The sequence below is a fragment of the Mauremys reevesii genome, unplaced genomic scaffold, assembly GCF_016161935.1.
Source record: "Mauremys reevesii isolate NIE-2019 unplaced genomic scaffold, ASM1616193v1 Contig29, whole genome shotgun sequence".
NCBI lineage: Eukaryota > Metazoa > Chordata > Testudines > Geoemydidae > Mauremys > Mauremys reevesii.
In genome coordinates this window covers 429,313-443,696 of record NW_024100839.1, presented here as the reverse complement: position 1 = coordinate 443,696, position 14,384 = coordinate 429,313, and the positions used below count along the sequence as shown (strand labels likewise).

At 53.7% G+C, this 14,384-nt stretch overlaps 1 protein-coding gene and 5 non-coding genes across 6 annotated transcripts in view; all 6 read left to right on the top strand.

Annotated features, from left to right (window-relative positions):
- Positions 1-14,384, top strand: part of LOC120393650 (zinc finger protein 213-like) — an 89,985-nt gene that overhangs the window by 68,294 nt on the left and 7,307 nt on the right. The window lies entirely within an intron of this gene.
- On the top strand, positions 1,335-1,410 carry TRNAN-GUU. Its single transcript has one exon. It is a non-coding gene; the product is annotated as a tRNA-Asn (tRNA).
- On the top strand, positions 3,819-3,895 carry TRNAN-GUU. Its single transcript has one exon. It is a non-coding gene; the product is annotated as a tRNA-Asn (tRNA).
- Positions 6,314-6,387, top strand: TRNAN-GUU. Its single transcript has one exon. It is a non-coding gene; the product is annotated as a tRNA-Asn (tRNA).
- On the top strand, positions 8,815-8,888 carry TRNAN-GUU. Its single transcript has one exon. It is a non-coding gene; the product is annotated as a tRNA-Asn (tRNA).
- On the top strand, positions 11,294-11,367 carry TRNAN-GUU. Its single transcript has one exon. It is a non-coding gene; the product is annotated as a tRNA-Asn (tRNA).

Genomic DNA, 14,384 nt, shown 5'->3' with positions numbered 1-14,384 from the left:
TGGGGGACGAGGTTCAGCCTTGGATCCGTGTCTGCAGCAGGCAAGCGCCTCTGGCTCAATCGCCCCCCCGCTGTATTAGCAGACTAAAACCCGGAGCAAACGCACACGCCTTGCAAAGGAACAGGAGCCGGGATCTCGAACAAAAGTCAACTTTTTATTAAGATGACGTTCAAAGAAAAAAAAAGTGTACAGTACAGAGTTTCAGCATAGAAGTTTCTGGTGCTCAGGGAACAACGTACAGCTTACCCAAGGGATGCAAAATTCAGTTTAAGATCGGGTGGCATAAGGAATACATAATCTACAATAGTCCTGACTGGGGGGTTAACGTACAGATACTGAGTTAGGAGGGTATGTTGTCCATATGAGGGCTACGTTCGGGTGTGGAATATAACGAGCGGTTACGACGATGAGGATGGATTGACCCGCGTTTGGTGAGTTTTAACGTTCGGTGTTTTGGAATCTTTGCCACAATCTAGTTGAAGCAGGGTCAGTATGAAGTCTGCCCTGCCATCTGTTGGTGATGTGTTGTCAAGGCCTTTTGGGGCTGATGTCATTTGCATGGTTACACCCACCCCGGATTGCATGATGGGAGTGCTTGTCCAAACGGTCATTTCAGCTGCTGCGATATCCCCAGTCTCTTTGTTATTGGGGCAGGAGTAATCCAGTGTATTTTCCTGTTGATTTTGGATCAAGGACAGAGTAACTGTACCTGGCATTTGAGGCCTGAGAGCGTCACCCTCTCCTGAAAAGTACTCACCATTTAGGGGTATGGGTTCCTAAGGGCCGCTCGTGGAGGGAGGTAGAAATGGATGTTTGTTGGTGTCTTGCAGGTGCTGCTGATGTCCTTTCTGCTGTCCCTGGTGTGGAAAAACAGAGGCAGAGGCGGTTTTGAATCTCTTCAAATTGTTGTTAGTGCTGCAGTTGCTCACCCTAAGCTTATGCCGTTAGATCTCTTTCACGGTGTATTTTAGTCCTGAGGTAAAAGGTGTGTTGTTAGGAGTGAGGTAGCAAACGTTAGTTGCAGAGGTGGTGCATGTGCCACAGAAGTCGTGTGCCCCCCTTGCCCCCGCTCCTGTCCAAGAGTCCAGTATTTCCATAAACCCACCCACTGACCTGTGACTAACAATCTCGCTCTGCTAACTCTTCCAGCAAAACAGGCCAAAGAAAGTGTATGCGAGCGCTGTACCACAGCCCCGTTGCTCCTTTCGGTTCCTTCCCACAGAACTTTCGCTCCATACCAGTCCAGTTCCTTGCTGTTGCTTGTCTATCCACTGCATGCATGTGCTATACCGTACCCTGAGCTGATGCCCGGCTTTTGTGCTCAATACAGCCTTGCCCCTCTGTGGCGCAATGGGTCAGCGCGTTCGGCTGTTAACCGAAAGGATGGTGGTTCGAGCCCACCCAGGGATGACGCTAAGCCTGTGCTGCTTCCTTGCTTCCTGAGGCCTGTGGGGGAGCCTCAAAGGTCCCATTTTGCTGCCTCTTGGCCTCAGTGCTTTCAGCTGGTGGTCCAAAGAGCGGGCTGGATGCCATTCAGAAACCCATCTGCCAGCAGCCGTGCCGGAGGCTCAGGCTTAATCCTCAAGGCCAAGCACAAAACTTTGAGCTGGGAACATTTCGCTCCCTTCCCGCCTCCGCCCAAGTGGCAAGGGAGAAGCGGAGGAGACACGCCGGCTCAAAGACGCCTCCCTCCCACTTCCCTGTACGCTGTGCAAAGCTCTTGGCCTGCCTCATGCCTCGTCAGGAAAGCACGGCCATGCGGCCCAAGCCTGAGTCACGTCCGCAGCCTGGCCCGCCCCGGCTGACGGCCGCGCAGAGCCACGCGAGTCAATGGCAGGTCGAGTCCGGAGCCTCGGCTCTTTCCCTGACAGCCACACACACAGCGCTGCCTAGCGCCCCAGAGCCTCCCTCGTGTTCTCCCGCAGCAGCCGCCTGCCGGGGTGGTGGGAAAAGGGGACCAGGAAGCACTGCAGCTCATTCCAGGACAGGAGGCCCTCACCACGCCTAGGCCTGCCTCTTGCCTTCAGCCCAGGCAGCCAGAGAGCTCCCTGGCAGGCCGCCGCTTCGCCTCAGCCACCTCTTGCCTCATGGCCTAGGCTCTTGGTGCTCTGCTGGTCACCGGCTCGCTTGAAGGCCCAGAGGGAAAAGAAACAAGCGCACGCGTAGCAGAGGATGGTTTCGATCCATCGACCTCTGGGTTATGGGCCCAGCACGCCCCGCTGCGCCACTCTGCTGCTTCTTCACACCTCCCCTGCCACCTAGCCGCCACTATCCGGATTAGTGCCTTACGCGCTCTCGTGCTGGCAGGCAGATGCGCAGGCTGCTAGGCAGCTGCCCTGGTCACAGGATTTTACAGCTTCTACAGGGTAAAAGGGATCTATTTGGGGTTTGGACCCCATTGGGAGCTGGGTAGCTGAGTGCCGGAGATGGGAGCACTTCTTAAACAGTTTTCAGTTAAGCTTTCAAGCTTGTGGGGGACGAGGTTCAGCCTTGGATCCGTGTCTGCAGCAGGCAAGCGCCTCTGGCTCAATCGCCCCCCCGCTGTATTAGCAGACTAAAACCCGGAGCAAACGCACACGCCTTGCAAAGGAACAGGAGCCGGGATCTCGAACAAAAGTCAACTTTTTATTAAGATGACGTTCAAAGAAAAAAAAAGTGTACAGTACAGAGTTTCGGCATAGAAGTTTCTGGTGCTCAGGGAACAACGTACAGCTTACCCAAGGGATGCAAAATTCAGTTTAAGATCGGGTGGCATAAGGAATACATAATCTACAATAGTCCTGACTGGGGGGTAAAAGGTTAACGTACAGATACTGAGTTAGGAGGGTATGTTGTCCATATGAGGGCTACGTTCGGGTGTGGAATATAACGAGCGGTTACGACGATGAGGATGGATTGACCCGCGTTTGGTGAGTTTTAACGTTCGGTGTTTTGGAATCTTTGCCACAATCTAGTTGAAGCAGGGTCAGTATGAAGTCTGCCCTGCCATCTGTTGGTGATGTGTTGTCAAGGCCTTTTGGGGCTGATGTCATTTGCATGGTTACACCCACCCCGGATTGCATGATGGGAGTGCTTGTCCAAACGGTCATTTCAGCTGCTGCGATATCCCCAGTCTCTTTGTTATTGGGGCAGGAGTAATCCAGTGTATTTTCCTGTTGATTTTGGATCAAGGACAGAGTAACTGTACCTGGCATTTGAGGCCTGAGAGCGTCACCCTCTCCTGAAAAGTACTCACCATTTAGGGGTATGGGTTCCTAAGGGCCGCTCGTGGAGGGAGGTAGAAATGGATGTTTGTTGGTGTCTTGCAGGTGCTGCTGATGTCCTTTCTGCTGTCCCTGGTGTGGAAAAACAGAGGCAGAGGCGGTTTTGAATCTCTTCAAATTGTTGTTAGTGCTGCAGTTGCTCACCCTAAGCTTATGCCGTTAGATCTCTTTCACGGTGTATTTTAGTCCTGAGGTAAAAGGTGTGTTGTTAGGAGTGAGGTAGCAAACGTTAGTTGCAGAGGTGGTGCATGTGCCACAGAAGTCGTGTGCCCCCTTGCCCCTGCTCCTGTCCAAGAGTCCAGTATTTCCATAAACCCACCCACTGACCTGTGACTAACAATCTCGCTCTGCTAACTCTTCCAGCAAAACAGGCCAAAGAAAGTGTATGCGAGCGCTGTACCACAGCCCCGTTGCTCCTTTCGGTTCCTTCCCACAGAACTTTCGCTCCATACCAGTCCAGTTCCTTGCTGTTGCTTGTCTATCCACTGCATGCATGTGCTATACCGTACCCTGAGCTGATGCCCGGCTTTTGTGCTCAATACAGCCTTGCCCCTCCGTGTCTCTGTGGCGCAATGGGTCAGCGCGTTCGGCTGTTAACCGAAAGGATGGTGGTTCGAGCCCACCCAGGACGACGCTAAGCCTGTGCTGCTTCCTTGCTTCCCTGAGGCCTGTGGGGGAGCCTCAAAGGTCCCATTTTGCTGCCTCTTGGCCTCAGTGCTTTCAGCTGGTGGTCCAAAGAGCGGGCTGGATGCCATTCAGAAACCCATCTGCCAGCAGCCGTGCCGGAGGCTCAGGCTTAATCCTCAAGGCCAAGCACAAAAACTTTCAGCTGGGAACATTTCGCTCCCTTCCCGCCTCCGCCCAAGCGGCAAGGGAGAAGCGGAGGAGACACGCCGGCTCAAAGACGCCTCCCTCCCACTTCCCTGTACGCTGTGCAAAGCTCTTGGCCTGCCTCATGCCTCGTCAGGAAAGCACGGCCATGCGGCCCAAGCCTGAGTCACGTCCGCAGCCTGGCCCGCCCCGGCTGACGGCCGCGCAGAGCCACGCGAGTCAATGGCAGGTCGAGTCCGGAGCCTCGGCTCTTTCCCTGACAGCCACACACACAGCGCTGCCTAGCGCCCCAGAGCCTCCTCGTGTTCTCCCGCAGCAGCCGCCTGCCGGGTGGTGGGAAAAGGGGACCAGGAAGCACTGCAGCCTCATTCCAGGACAGGAGGCCCTCACCACGCCTAGGCCTGCCTCTTGCCTTCAGCCCAGGCAGCCAGAGGTGCCAGGAGCTCCTGGCAGGCCGCCGCTTCGCCTCAGCCACCTCTTGCCTCATGGCCTAGGCTCTTGGTGCTCTGCTGGTCACCGGCTCGCTTGAAGGCCCAGAGGGAAAAGAAACAAGCGCACGCGTAGCAGAGGATGGTTTCGATCCATCGACCTCTGGGTTATGAGCCCAGCACGCCCCGCTGCGCCACTCTGCTGCTTCTTCACACCTCCCCTGCCACCTAGCCGCCACTATCCGGATTAGTGCCTTACGCGCCTCGTGCTGGCAGGCAGATGCGCAGGCTGCCAGGCAGCTGCCCTGGTCACAGGATTTTACAGCTTCTACAGGGTAAAGGGATCTATTTGGGGTTTGGACCCCATTGGGAGCTGGGTAGCTGAGTGCCGGAGATGGGAGCACTTCTTAAACAGTTTTCAGTTAAGCTTTCAAGCTTGTGGGGGACGAGGTTCAGCCTTGGATCCGTGTCTGCAGCAGGCAAGCGCCTCTGGCTCAATCGCCCCCCCGCTGTATTAGCAGACTAAAACCCGGAGCAAACGCACACGCCTTGCAAAGGAACAGGAGCCGGGATCTCGAACAAAAGTCAACTTTTTATTAAGATGACGTTCAAAGAAAAAAAAAGTGTACAGTACAGAGTTTCGGCATAGAAGTTTCTGGTGCTCAGGGAACAACGTACAGCTTACCCAAGGGATGCAAAATTCAGTTTAAGATCGGGTGGCATAAGGAATACATAATCTACAATAGTCCTGACTGGGGGGTAAAAGGTTAACGTACAGATACTGAGTTAGGAGGGTATGTTGTCCATATGAGGGCTACGTTCGGGTGTGGAATATAACGAGCGGTTACGACGATGAGGATGGATTGACCCGCGTTTGGTGAGTTTTAACGTTCGGTGTTTTGGAATCTTTGCCACAATCTAGTTGAAGCAGGGTCAGTATGAAGTCTGCCCTGCCATCTGTTGGTGATGTGTTGTCAAGGCCTTTTGGGGCTGATGTCATTTGCATGGTTACACCCACCCCGGATTGCATGATGGGAGTGCTTGTCCAAACGGTCATTTCAGCTGCTGCGATATCCCCAGTCTCTTTGTTATTGGGGCAGGAGTAATCCAGTGTATTTTCCTGTTGATTTTGGATCAAGGACAGAGTAACTGTACCTGGCATTTGAGGCCTGAGAGCGTCACCCTCTCCTGAAAAGTACTCACCATTTAGGGGTATGGGTTCCTAAGGGCCGCTCGTGGAGGGAGGTAGAAATGGATGTTTGTTGGTGTCTTGCAGGTGCTGCTGATGTCCTTTCTGCTGTCCCTGGTGTGGAAAAACAGAGGCAGAGGCGGTTTTGAATCTCTTCAAATTGTTGTTAGTGCTGCAGTTGCTCACCCTAAGCTTATGCCGTTAGATCTCTTTCACGGTGTATTTTAGTCCTGAGGTAAAAGGTGTGTTGTTAGGGAGTGAGGTAGCAAACGTTAGTTGCAGAGGTGGTGCATGTGCCACAGAAGTCGTGTGCCCCCCTTGCCCCCGCTCCTGTCCAAGAGTCCAGTATTTCCATAAACCCACCCACTGACCTGTGACTAACAATCTCGCTCTGCTAACTCTTCCAGCAAAACAGGCCAAAGAAAGTGTATGCGAGCGCTGTACCACAGCCCCGTTGCTCCTTTCGGTTCCTTCCCACAGAACTTTCGCTCCATACCAGTCCAGTTCCTTGCTGTTGCTTGTCTATCCACTGCATGCATGTGCTATACCGTACCCTGAGCTGATGCCCGGCTTTTGTGCTCAATACAGCCTTGCCCCTCCGTGTCTCTGTGGCGCAATGGGTCAGCGCGTTCGGCTGTTAACCGAAAGGATGGTGGTTCGAGCCCACCCAGGGACGACGCTAAGCCTGTGCTGCTTCCTTGCTTCCCTGAGGCCTGTGGGGGAGCCTCAAAGGTCCCATTTTGCTGCCTCTTGGCCTCAGTGCTTTCAGCTGGTGGTCCAAAGAGCGGGCTGGATGCCATTCAGAAACCCATCTGCCAGCAGCCGTGCCGGAGGCTCAGGCTTAATCCTCAAGGCCAAGCACAAAAACTTTCAGCTGGGAACATTTCGCTCCCTTCCCGCCTCCGCCCAAGCGGCAAGGGAGAAGCGGAGGAGACACGCCGGCTCAAAGACGCCTCCCTCCCACTTCCCTGTACGCTGTGCAAAGCTCTTGGCCTGCCTCATGCCTCGTCAGGAAAGCACGGCCATGCGGCCCAAGCCTGAGTCACGTCCGCAGCCTGGCCCGCCCCGGCTGACGGCCGCGCAGAGCCACGCGAGTCAATGGCAGGTCGAGTCCGGAGCCTCGGCTCTTTCCCCTGACAGCCACACACACAGCGCTGCCTAGCGCCCCCAGAGCCTCCCTCGTGTTCTCCCGCAGCAGCCGCCTGCCGGGGTGGTGGGAAAAGGGGACCAGGAAGCACTGCAGCCTCATTCCAGGACAGGAGGCCCTCACCACGCCTAGGCCTGCCTCTTGCCTTCAGCCCAGGCAGCCAGAGGTGCCAGGGAGCTCCCTGGCAGGCCGCCGCTTCGCCTCAGCCACCTCTTGCCTCATGGCCTAGGCTCTTGGTGCTCTGCTGGTCACCGGCTCGCTTGAAGGCCCAGAGGGAAAAGAAACAAGCGCACGCGTAGCAGAGGATGGTTTCGATCCATCGACCTCTGGGTTATGGGCCCAGCACACTCCCGCTGCGCCACTCTGCTGCTTCTTCACACCCTCCCCCTGCCACCTAGCCGCCACTATCCGGATTAGTGCCTTACGCGCTCTCGTGCTGGCAGGCAGATGCGCAGGCTGCTAGGCAGCTGCCCTGGTCACAGGATTTTACAGCTTCTACAGGGTAAAAGGGATCTATTTGGGGTTTGGACCCCATTGGGAGCTGGGTAGCTGAGTGCCGGAGATGGGAGCACTTCTTAAACAGTTTTCAGTTAAGCTTTCAAGCTTGTGGGGGACGAGGTTCAGCCTTGGATCCGTGTCTGCAGCAGGCAAGCGCCTCTGGCTCAATCGCCCCCCCGCTGTATTAGCAGACTAAAACCCGGAGCAAACGCACACGCCTTGCAAAGGAACAGGAGCCGGGATCTCGAACAAAAGTCAACTTTTTATTAAGATGACGTTCAAAGAAAAAAAGTGTACAGTACAGAGTTTCGCATAGAAGTTTCTGGTGCTCAGGGAACAACGTACAGCTTACCCAAGGGATGCAAAATTCAGTTTAAGATCGGGTGGCATAAGGAATACATAATCTACAATAGTCCTGACTGGGGGGTAAAAGGTTAACGTACAGATACTGAGTTAGGAGGGTATGTTGTCCATATGAGGGCTACGTTCGGGTGTGGAATATAACGAGCGGTTACGACGATGAGGATGGATTGACCCGCGTTTGGTGAGTTTTAACGTTCGGTGTTTTGGAATCTTTGCCACAATCTAGTTGAAGCAGGGTCAGTATGAAGTCTGCCCTGCCATCTGTTGGTGATGTGTTGTCAAGGCCTTTTGGGGCTGATGTCATTTGCATGGTTACACCCACCCCGGATTGCATGATGGGAGTGCTTGTCCAAACGGTCATTTCAGCTGCTGCGATATCCCCAGTCTCTTTGTTATTGGGGCAGGAGTAATCCAGTGTATTTTCCTGTTGATTTTGGATCAAGGACAGAGTAACTGTACCTGGCATTTGAGGCCTGAGAGCGTCACCCTCTCCTGAAAAGTACTCACCATTTAGGGGTATGGGTTCCTAAGGGCCGCTCGTGGAGGGAGGTAGAAATGGATGTTTGTTGGTGTCTTGCAGGTGCTGCTGATGTCCTTTCTGCTGTCCCTGGTGTGGAAAAACAGAGGCAGAGGCGGTTTTGAATCTCTTCAAATTGTTGTTAGTGCTGCAGTTGCTCACCCTAAGCTTATGCCGTTAGATCTCTTTCACGGTGTATTTTAGTCCTGAGGTAAAAGGTGTGTTGTTAGGGAGTGAGGTAGCAAACGTTAGTTGCAGAGGTGGTGCATGTGCCACAGAAGTCGTGTGCCCCCCTTGCCCCCGCTCCTGTCCAAGAGTCCAGTATTTCCATAAACCCACCCACTGACCTGTGACTAACAATCTCGCTCTGCTAACTCTTCCAGCAAAACAGGCCAAAGAAAGTGTATGCGAGCGCTGTACCACAGCCCCGTTGCTCCTTTCGGTTCCTTCCCACAGAACTTTCGCTCCATACCAGTCCAGTTCCTTGCTGTTGCTTGTCTATCCACTGCATGCATGTGCTATACCGTACCCTGAGCTGATGCCCGGCTTTTGTGCTCAATACAGCCTTGCCCCTCCGTGTCTCTGTGGCGCAATGGGTCAGCGCGTTCGGCTGTTAACCGAAAGGATGGTGGTTCGAGCCCACCCAGGGACGACGCTAAGCCTGTGCTGCTTCCTTGCTTCCCCGAGGCCTGTGGGGGAGCCTCAAAGGTCCCATTTTGCTGCCTCTTGGCCTCAGTGCTTTCAGCTGGTGGTCCAAAGAGCGGGCTGGATGCCATTCAGAAACCCATCTGCCAGCAGCCGTGCCGGAGGCTCAGGCTTAATCCTCAAGGCCAAGCACAAAAACTTTCAGCTGGGAACATTTCGCTCCCTTCCCGCCTCCGCCCAAGCGGCAAGGGAGAAGCGGAGGAGACACGCCGGCTCAAAGACGCCTCCCTCCCACTTCCCTGTACGCTGTGCAAAGCTCTTGGCCTGCCTCATGCCTCGTCAGGAAAGCACGGCCATGCGGCCCAAGCCTGAGTCACGTCCGCAGCCTGGCCCACCCCGGCTGACGGCCGCGCACAGCCACGCGAGTCAATGGCAGGTCGAGTCCGAGCCTCGGCTCTTTCCTGACAGCCACACACACAGCGCTGCCTAGCGCCCCAGAGCCTCCTCGTGTTCTCCCGCAGCAGCCGCCTGCCGGGGTGGTGGGAAAAGGGGACCAGGAAGCACTGCAGCCTCATTCCAGGACAGGAGGCCCTCACCACGCCTAGGCCTGCCTCTTGCCTTCAGCCCAGGCAGCCAGAGAGCTCCCTGGCAGGCCGCCGCTTCGCCTCAGCCACCTCTTGCCTCATGGCCTAGGCTCTTGGTGCTCTGCTGGTCACCGGCTCGCTTGAAGGCCCAGAGGGAAAAGAAACAAGCGCACGCGTAGCAGAGGATGGTTTCGATCCATCGACCTCTGGGTTATGGGCCCAGCACACTCCCGCTGCGCCACTCTGCTGCTTCTTCACACCTCCCCTGCCACCTAGCCGCCACTATCCGGATTAGTGCCTTACGCGCTCTCGTGCTGGCAGGCAGATGCGCAGGCTGCTAGGCAGCTGCCCTGGTCACAGGATTTTACAGCTTCTACAGGGTAAAAGGGATCTATTTGGGGTTTGGACCCCATTGGGAGCTGGGTAGCTGAGTGCCGGAGATGGGAGCACTTCTTAAACAGTTTTCAGTTAAGCTTTCAAGCTTGTGGGGGACGAGGTTCAGCCTTGGATCCGTGTCTGCAGCAGGCAAGCGCCTCTGGCTCAATCGCCCCCCCGCTGTATTAGCAGACTAAAACCCGGAGCAAACGCACACGCCTTGCAAAGGAACAGGAGCCGGGATCTCGAACAAAAGTCAACTTTTTATTAAGATGACGTTCAAAGAAAAAAAAAGTGTACAGTACAGAGTTTCGGCATAGAAGTTTCTGGTGCTCAGGGAACAACGTACAGCTTACCCAAGGGATGCAAAATTCAGTTTAAGATCGGGTGGCATAAGGAATACATAATCTACAATAGTCCTGACTGGGGGGTTAACGTACAGATACTGAGTTAGGAGGGTATGTTGTCCATATGAGGGCTACGTTCGGGTGTGGAATATAACGAGCGTTACGACGATGAGGATGGATTGACCCGCGTTTGGTGAGTTTTAACGTTCGGTGTTTTGGAATCTTTGCCACAATCTAGTTGAAGCAGGGTCAGTATGAAGTCTGCCCTGCCATCTGTTGGTGATGTGTTGTCAAGGCCTTTTGGGGCTGATGTCATTTGCATGGTTACACCCACCCCGGATTGCATGATGGGAGTGCTTGTCCAAACGGTCATTTCAGCTGCTGCGATATCCCCAGTCTCTTTGTTATTGGGGCAGGAGTAATCCAGTGTATTTTCCTGTTGATTTTGGATCAAGGACAGAGTAACTGTACCTGGCATTTGAGGCCTGAGAGCGTCACCCTCTCCTGAAAAGTACTCACCATTTAGGGGTATGGGTTCCTAAGGGCCGCTCGTGGAGGGAGGTAGAAATGGATGTTTGTTGGTGTCTTGCAGGTGCTGCTGATGTCCTTTCTGCTGTCCCTGGTGTGGAAAACAGAGGCAGAGGCGGTTTTGAATCTCTTCAAATTGTTGTTAGTGCTGCAGTTGCTCACCCTAAGCTTATGCCGTTAGATCTCTTTCACGGTGTATTTTAGTCCTGAGGTAAAAGGTGTGTTGTTAGGGAGTGAGGTAGCAAACGTTAGTTGCAGAGGTGGTGCATGTGCCACAGAAGTCGTGTGCCCCCCTTGCCCCCGCTCCTGTCCAAGAGTCCAGTATTTCCATAAACCCACCCACTGACCTGTGACTAACAATCTCGCTCTGCTAACTCTTCCAGCAAAACAGGCCAAAGAAAGTGTATGCGAGCGCTGTACCACAGCCCCGTTGCTCCTTTCGGTTCCTTCCCACAGAACTTTCGCTCCATACCAGTCCAGTTCCTTGCTGTTGCTTGTCTATCCACTGCATGCATGTGCTATACCGTACCCTGAGCTGATGCCCGGCTTTTGTGCTCAATACAGCCTTGCCCCTCCGTGTCTCTGTGGCGCAATGGGTCAGCGCGTTCGGCTGTTAACCGAAAGGATGGTGGTTCGAGCCCACCCAGGGACGACGCTAAGCCTGTGCTGCTTCCTTGCTTCCCCGAGGCCTGTGGGGGAGCCTCAAAGGTCCCATTTTGCTGCCTCTTGGCCTCAGTGCTTTCAGCTGGTGGTCCAAAGAGCGGGCTGGATGCCATTCAGAAACCCATCTGCCAGCAGCCGTGCCGGAGGCTCAGGCTTAATCCTCAAGGCCAAGCACAAAACTTTCAGCTGGGAACATTTCGCTCCCTTCCCGCCTCCGCCCAAGCGGCAAGGGAGAAGCGGAGGAGACACGCCCGGCTCAAAGACGCCTCCTCCCACTTCCCTGTACGCTGTGCAAAGCTCTTGGCCTGCCTCATGCCTCGTCAGGAAAGCACGGCCATGCGGCCCAAGCCTGAGTCACGTCCGCAGCCTGGCCCGCCCGGCTGACGGCCGCGCAGAGCCACGCGAGTCAATGGCAGGTCGAGTCCGAGCCTCGGCTCTTTCCCCTGACAGCCACACACACAGCGCTGCCTAGCGCCCCAGAGCCTCCTCGTGTTCTCCCGCAGCAGCCGCCTGCCGGGTGGTGGGAAAAGGGGACCAGGAAGCACTGCAGCCTCATTCCAGGACCGGAGGCCCTCACCACGCCTAGGCCTGCCTCTTGCCTTCAGCCCAGGCAGCCAGAGGTGCCAGGAGCTCCTGGCAGGCCGCCGCTTCGCCTCAGCCACCTCTTGCCTCATGGCCTAGGCTCTTGGTGCTCTGCTGGTCACCGGCTCGCTTGAAGGCCCAGAGGGAAAAGAAACAAGTGCACGCGTAGCAGAGGATGGTTTCGATCCATCGACCTCTGGGTTATGGGCCCAGCACACTCCCGCTGCGCCACTCTGCTGCTTCTTCACACCTCCCCTGCCACCTAGCCGCCACTATCCGGATTAGTGCCTTACGCGCTCGTGCTGGCAGGCAGATGCGCAGGCTGCCAGGCAGCTGCCCTGGTCACAGGATTTTACAGCTTCTACAGGGTAAAGGGATCTATTTGGGGTTTGGACCCCATTGGGAGCTGGGTAGCTGAGTGCCGGAGATGGGAGCACTTCTTAAACAGTTTTCAGTTAAGCTTTCAAGCTTGTGGGGGACGAGGTTCAGCCTTGGATCCGTGTCTGCAGCAGGCAAGCGCCTCTGGCTCAATCGCCCCCCCCGCTGTATTAGCAGACTAAAACCCGGAGCAAACGCACACGCCTTGCAAAGGAACAGGAGCCGGGATCTCGAACAAAAGTCAACTTTTTATTAAGATGACGTTCAAAGAAAAAAAAAGTGTACAGTACAGAGTTTCGGCATAGAAGTTTCTGGTGCTCAGGGAACAACGTACAGCTTACCCAAGGGATGCAAAATTCAGTTTAAGATCGGGTGGCATAAGGAATACATAATCTACAATAGTCCTGACTGGGGGGTAAAAGGTTAACGTACAGATACTGAGTTAGGAGGGTATGTTGTCCATATGAGGGCTACGTTCGGGTGTGGAATATAAATAGCGTATACGACGATGAGGATGGATTGACCCGCGTTTGGTGAGTTTTAACGTTCGGTGTTTTGGAATCTTTGCCACAATCTAGTTGAAGCAGGGTCAGTATGAAGTCTGCCCTGCCATCTGTTGGTGATGTGTTGTCAAGGCCTTTTGGGGCTGATGTCATTTGCATGGTTACACCCACCCCGGATTGCATGATGGGAGTGCTTGTCCAAACGGTCATTTCAGCTGCTGCGATATCCCCAGTCTCTTTGTTATTGGGGCAGGAGTAATCCAGTGTATTTTCCTGTTGATTTTGGATCAAGGACAGAGTAACTGTACCTGGCATTTGAGGCCTGAGAGCGTCACCCTCTCCTGAAAAGTACTCACCATTTAGGGGTATGGGTTCCTAAGGGCCGCTCGTGGAGGGAGGTAGAAATGGATGTTTGTTGGTGTCTTGCAGGTGCTGCTGATGTCCTTTCTGCTGTCCCTGGTGTGGAAAAACAGAGGCAGAGGCGGTTTTGAATCTCTTCAAATTGTTGTTAGTGCTGCAGTTGCTCACCCTAAGCTTATGCCGTTAGATCTCTTTCACGGTGTATTTTAGTCCTGAGGTAAAAGGTGTGTTGTTAGGGAGTGAGGTAGCAAACGTTAGTTGCAGAGGTGGTGCATGTGCCACAGAAGTCGTGTGCCCCCCTTGCCCCCGCTCCTGTCCAAGAGTCCAGTATTTCCATAAACCCACCCACTGACCTGTGACTAACAATCTCGCTCTGCTAACTCTTCCAGCAAAACTTTTCTACCAGGTTCTTATGCAGCCGTATATTTCTACCAACTTTAGCTTTTAAGTACCATCAAAGACAACCTTTTGAAGTATAACTAAAATTCCTGCTTTTGTGTTGAAGATTTTCAGTGTATGCTATAACACGTTATTTAAAAAAGAATAATAATTAATTCTATTTTTAAACTAAAGAGAAGAAAACCATAAATATGTGTTTAGAGATTGCTAAAGAATCCCATGGTGCAAAACACAAATATTGATTTTCAATCTCTTTTAACTTGCTATTGTTTGGAACCCATGTGTCTTGTCTAAAGATTTTTCTGTTGGTTTGGGTGAGTTCTGAAATCAAGAACTGCTAAGTACCGTTCTACTGTTCTTGATTCATGTCACCAGGATTACTACACTTAATTACTCTTGCCCTAATAAGAAAGAGTTTGGAGATCCCACAGCAGCCAAAATCACCATTTGGACAAGCACCCCCATCATGCAATGCGGGGTGGGTGTGACCATGCACATCAGCAACTAAATGCCTTTGCATCACATCACCAACAGATGGCAGGGTAGAGTTCATTCTGACCCTGCTTACACCCTCCCCCCCAGCCAAGAATTGGTGGTCCTGATACATCACACTCCCTGTTATACCAACTCATTGGTATCAAATGCTGAAGTTATGGCTAGCAAAAGTAGCCACCCATCTCTGCCCTGTAGCATCCAGCTTAGCCCTTGTTAACACAGAAGTCAGTGGATTGTTCTCTGTCCATAGCTGAAACTGAGCACCGGACAAGTAGTCTGGAAATTTCTC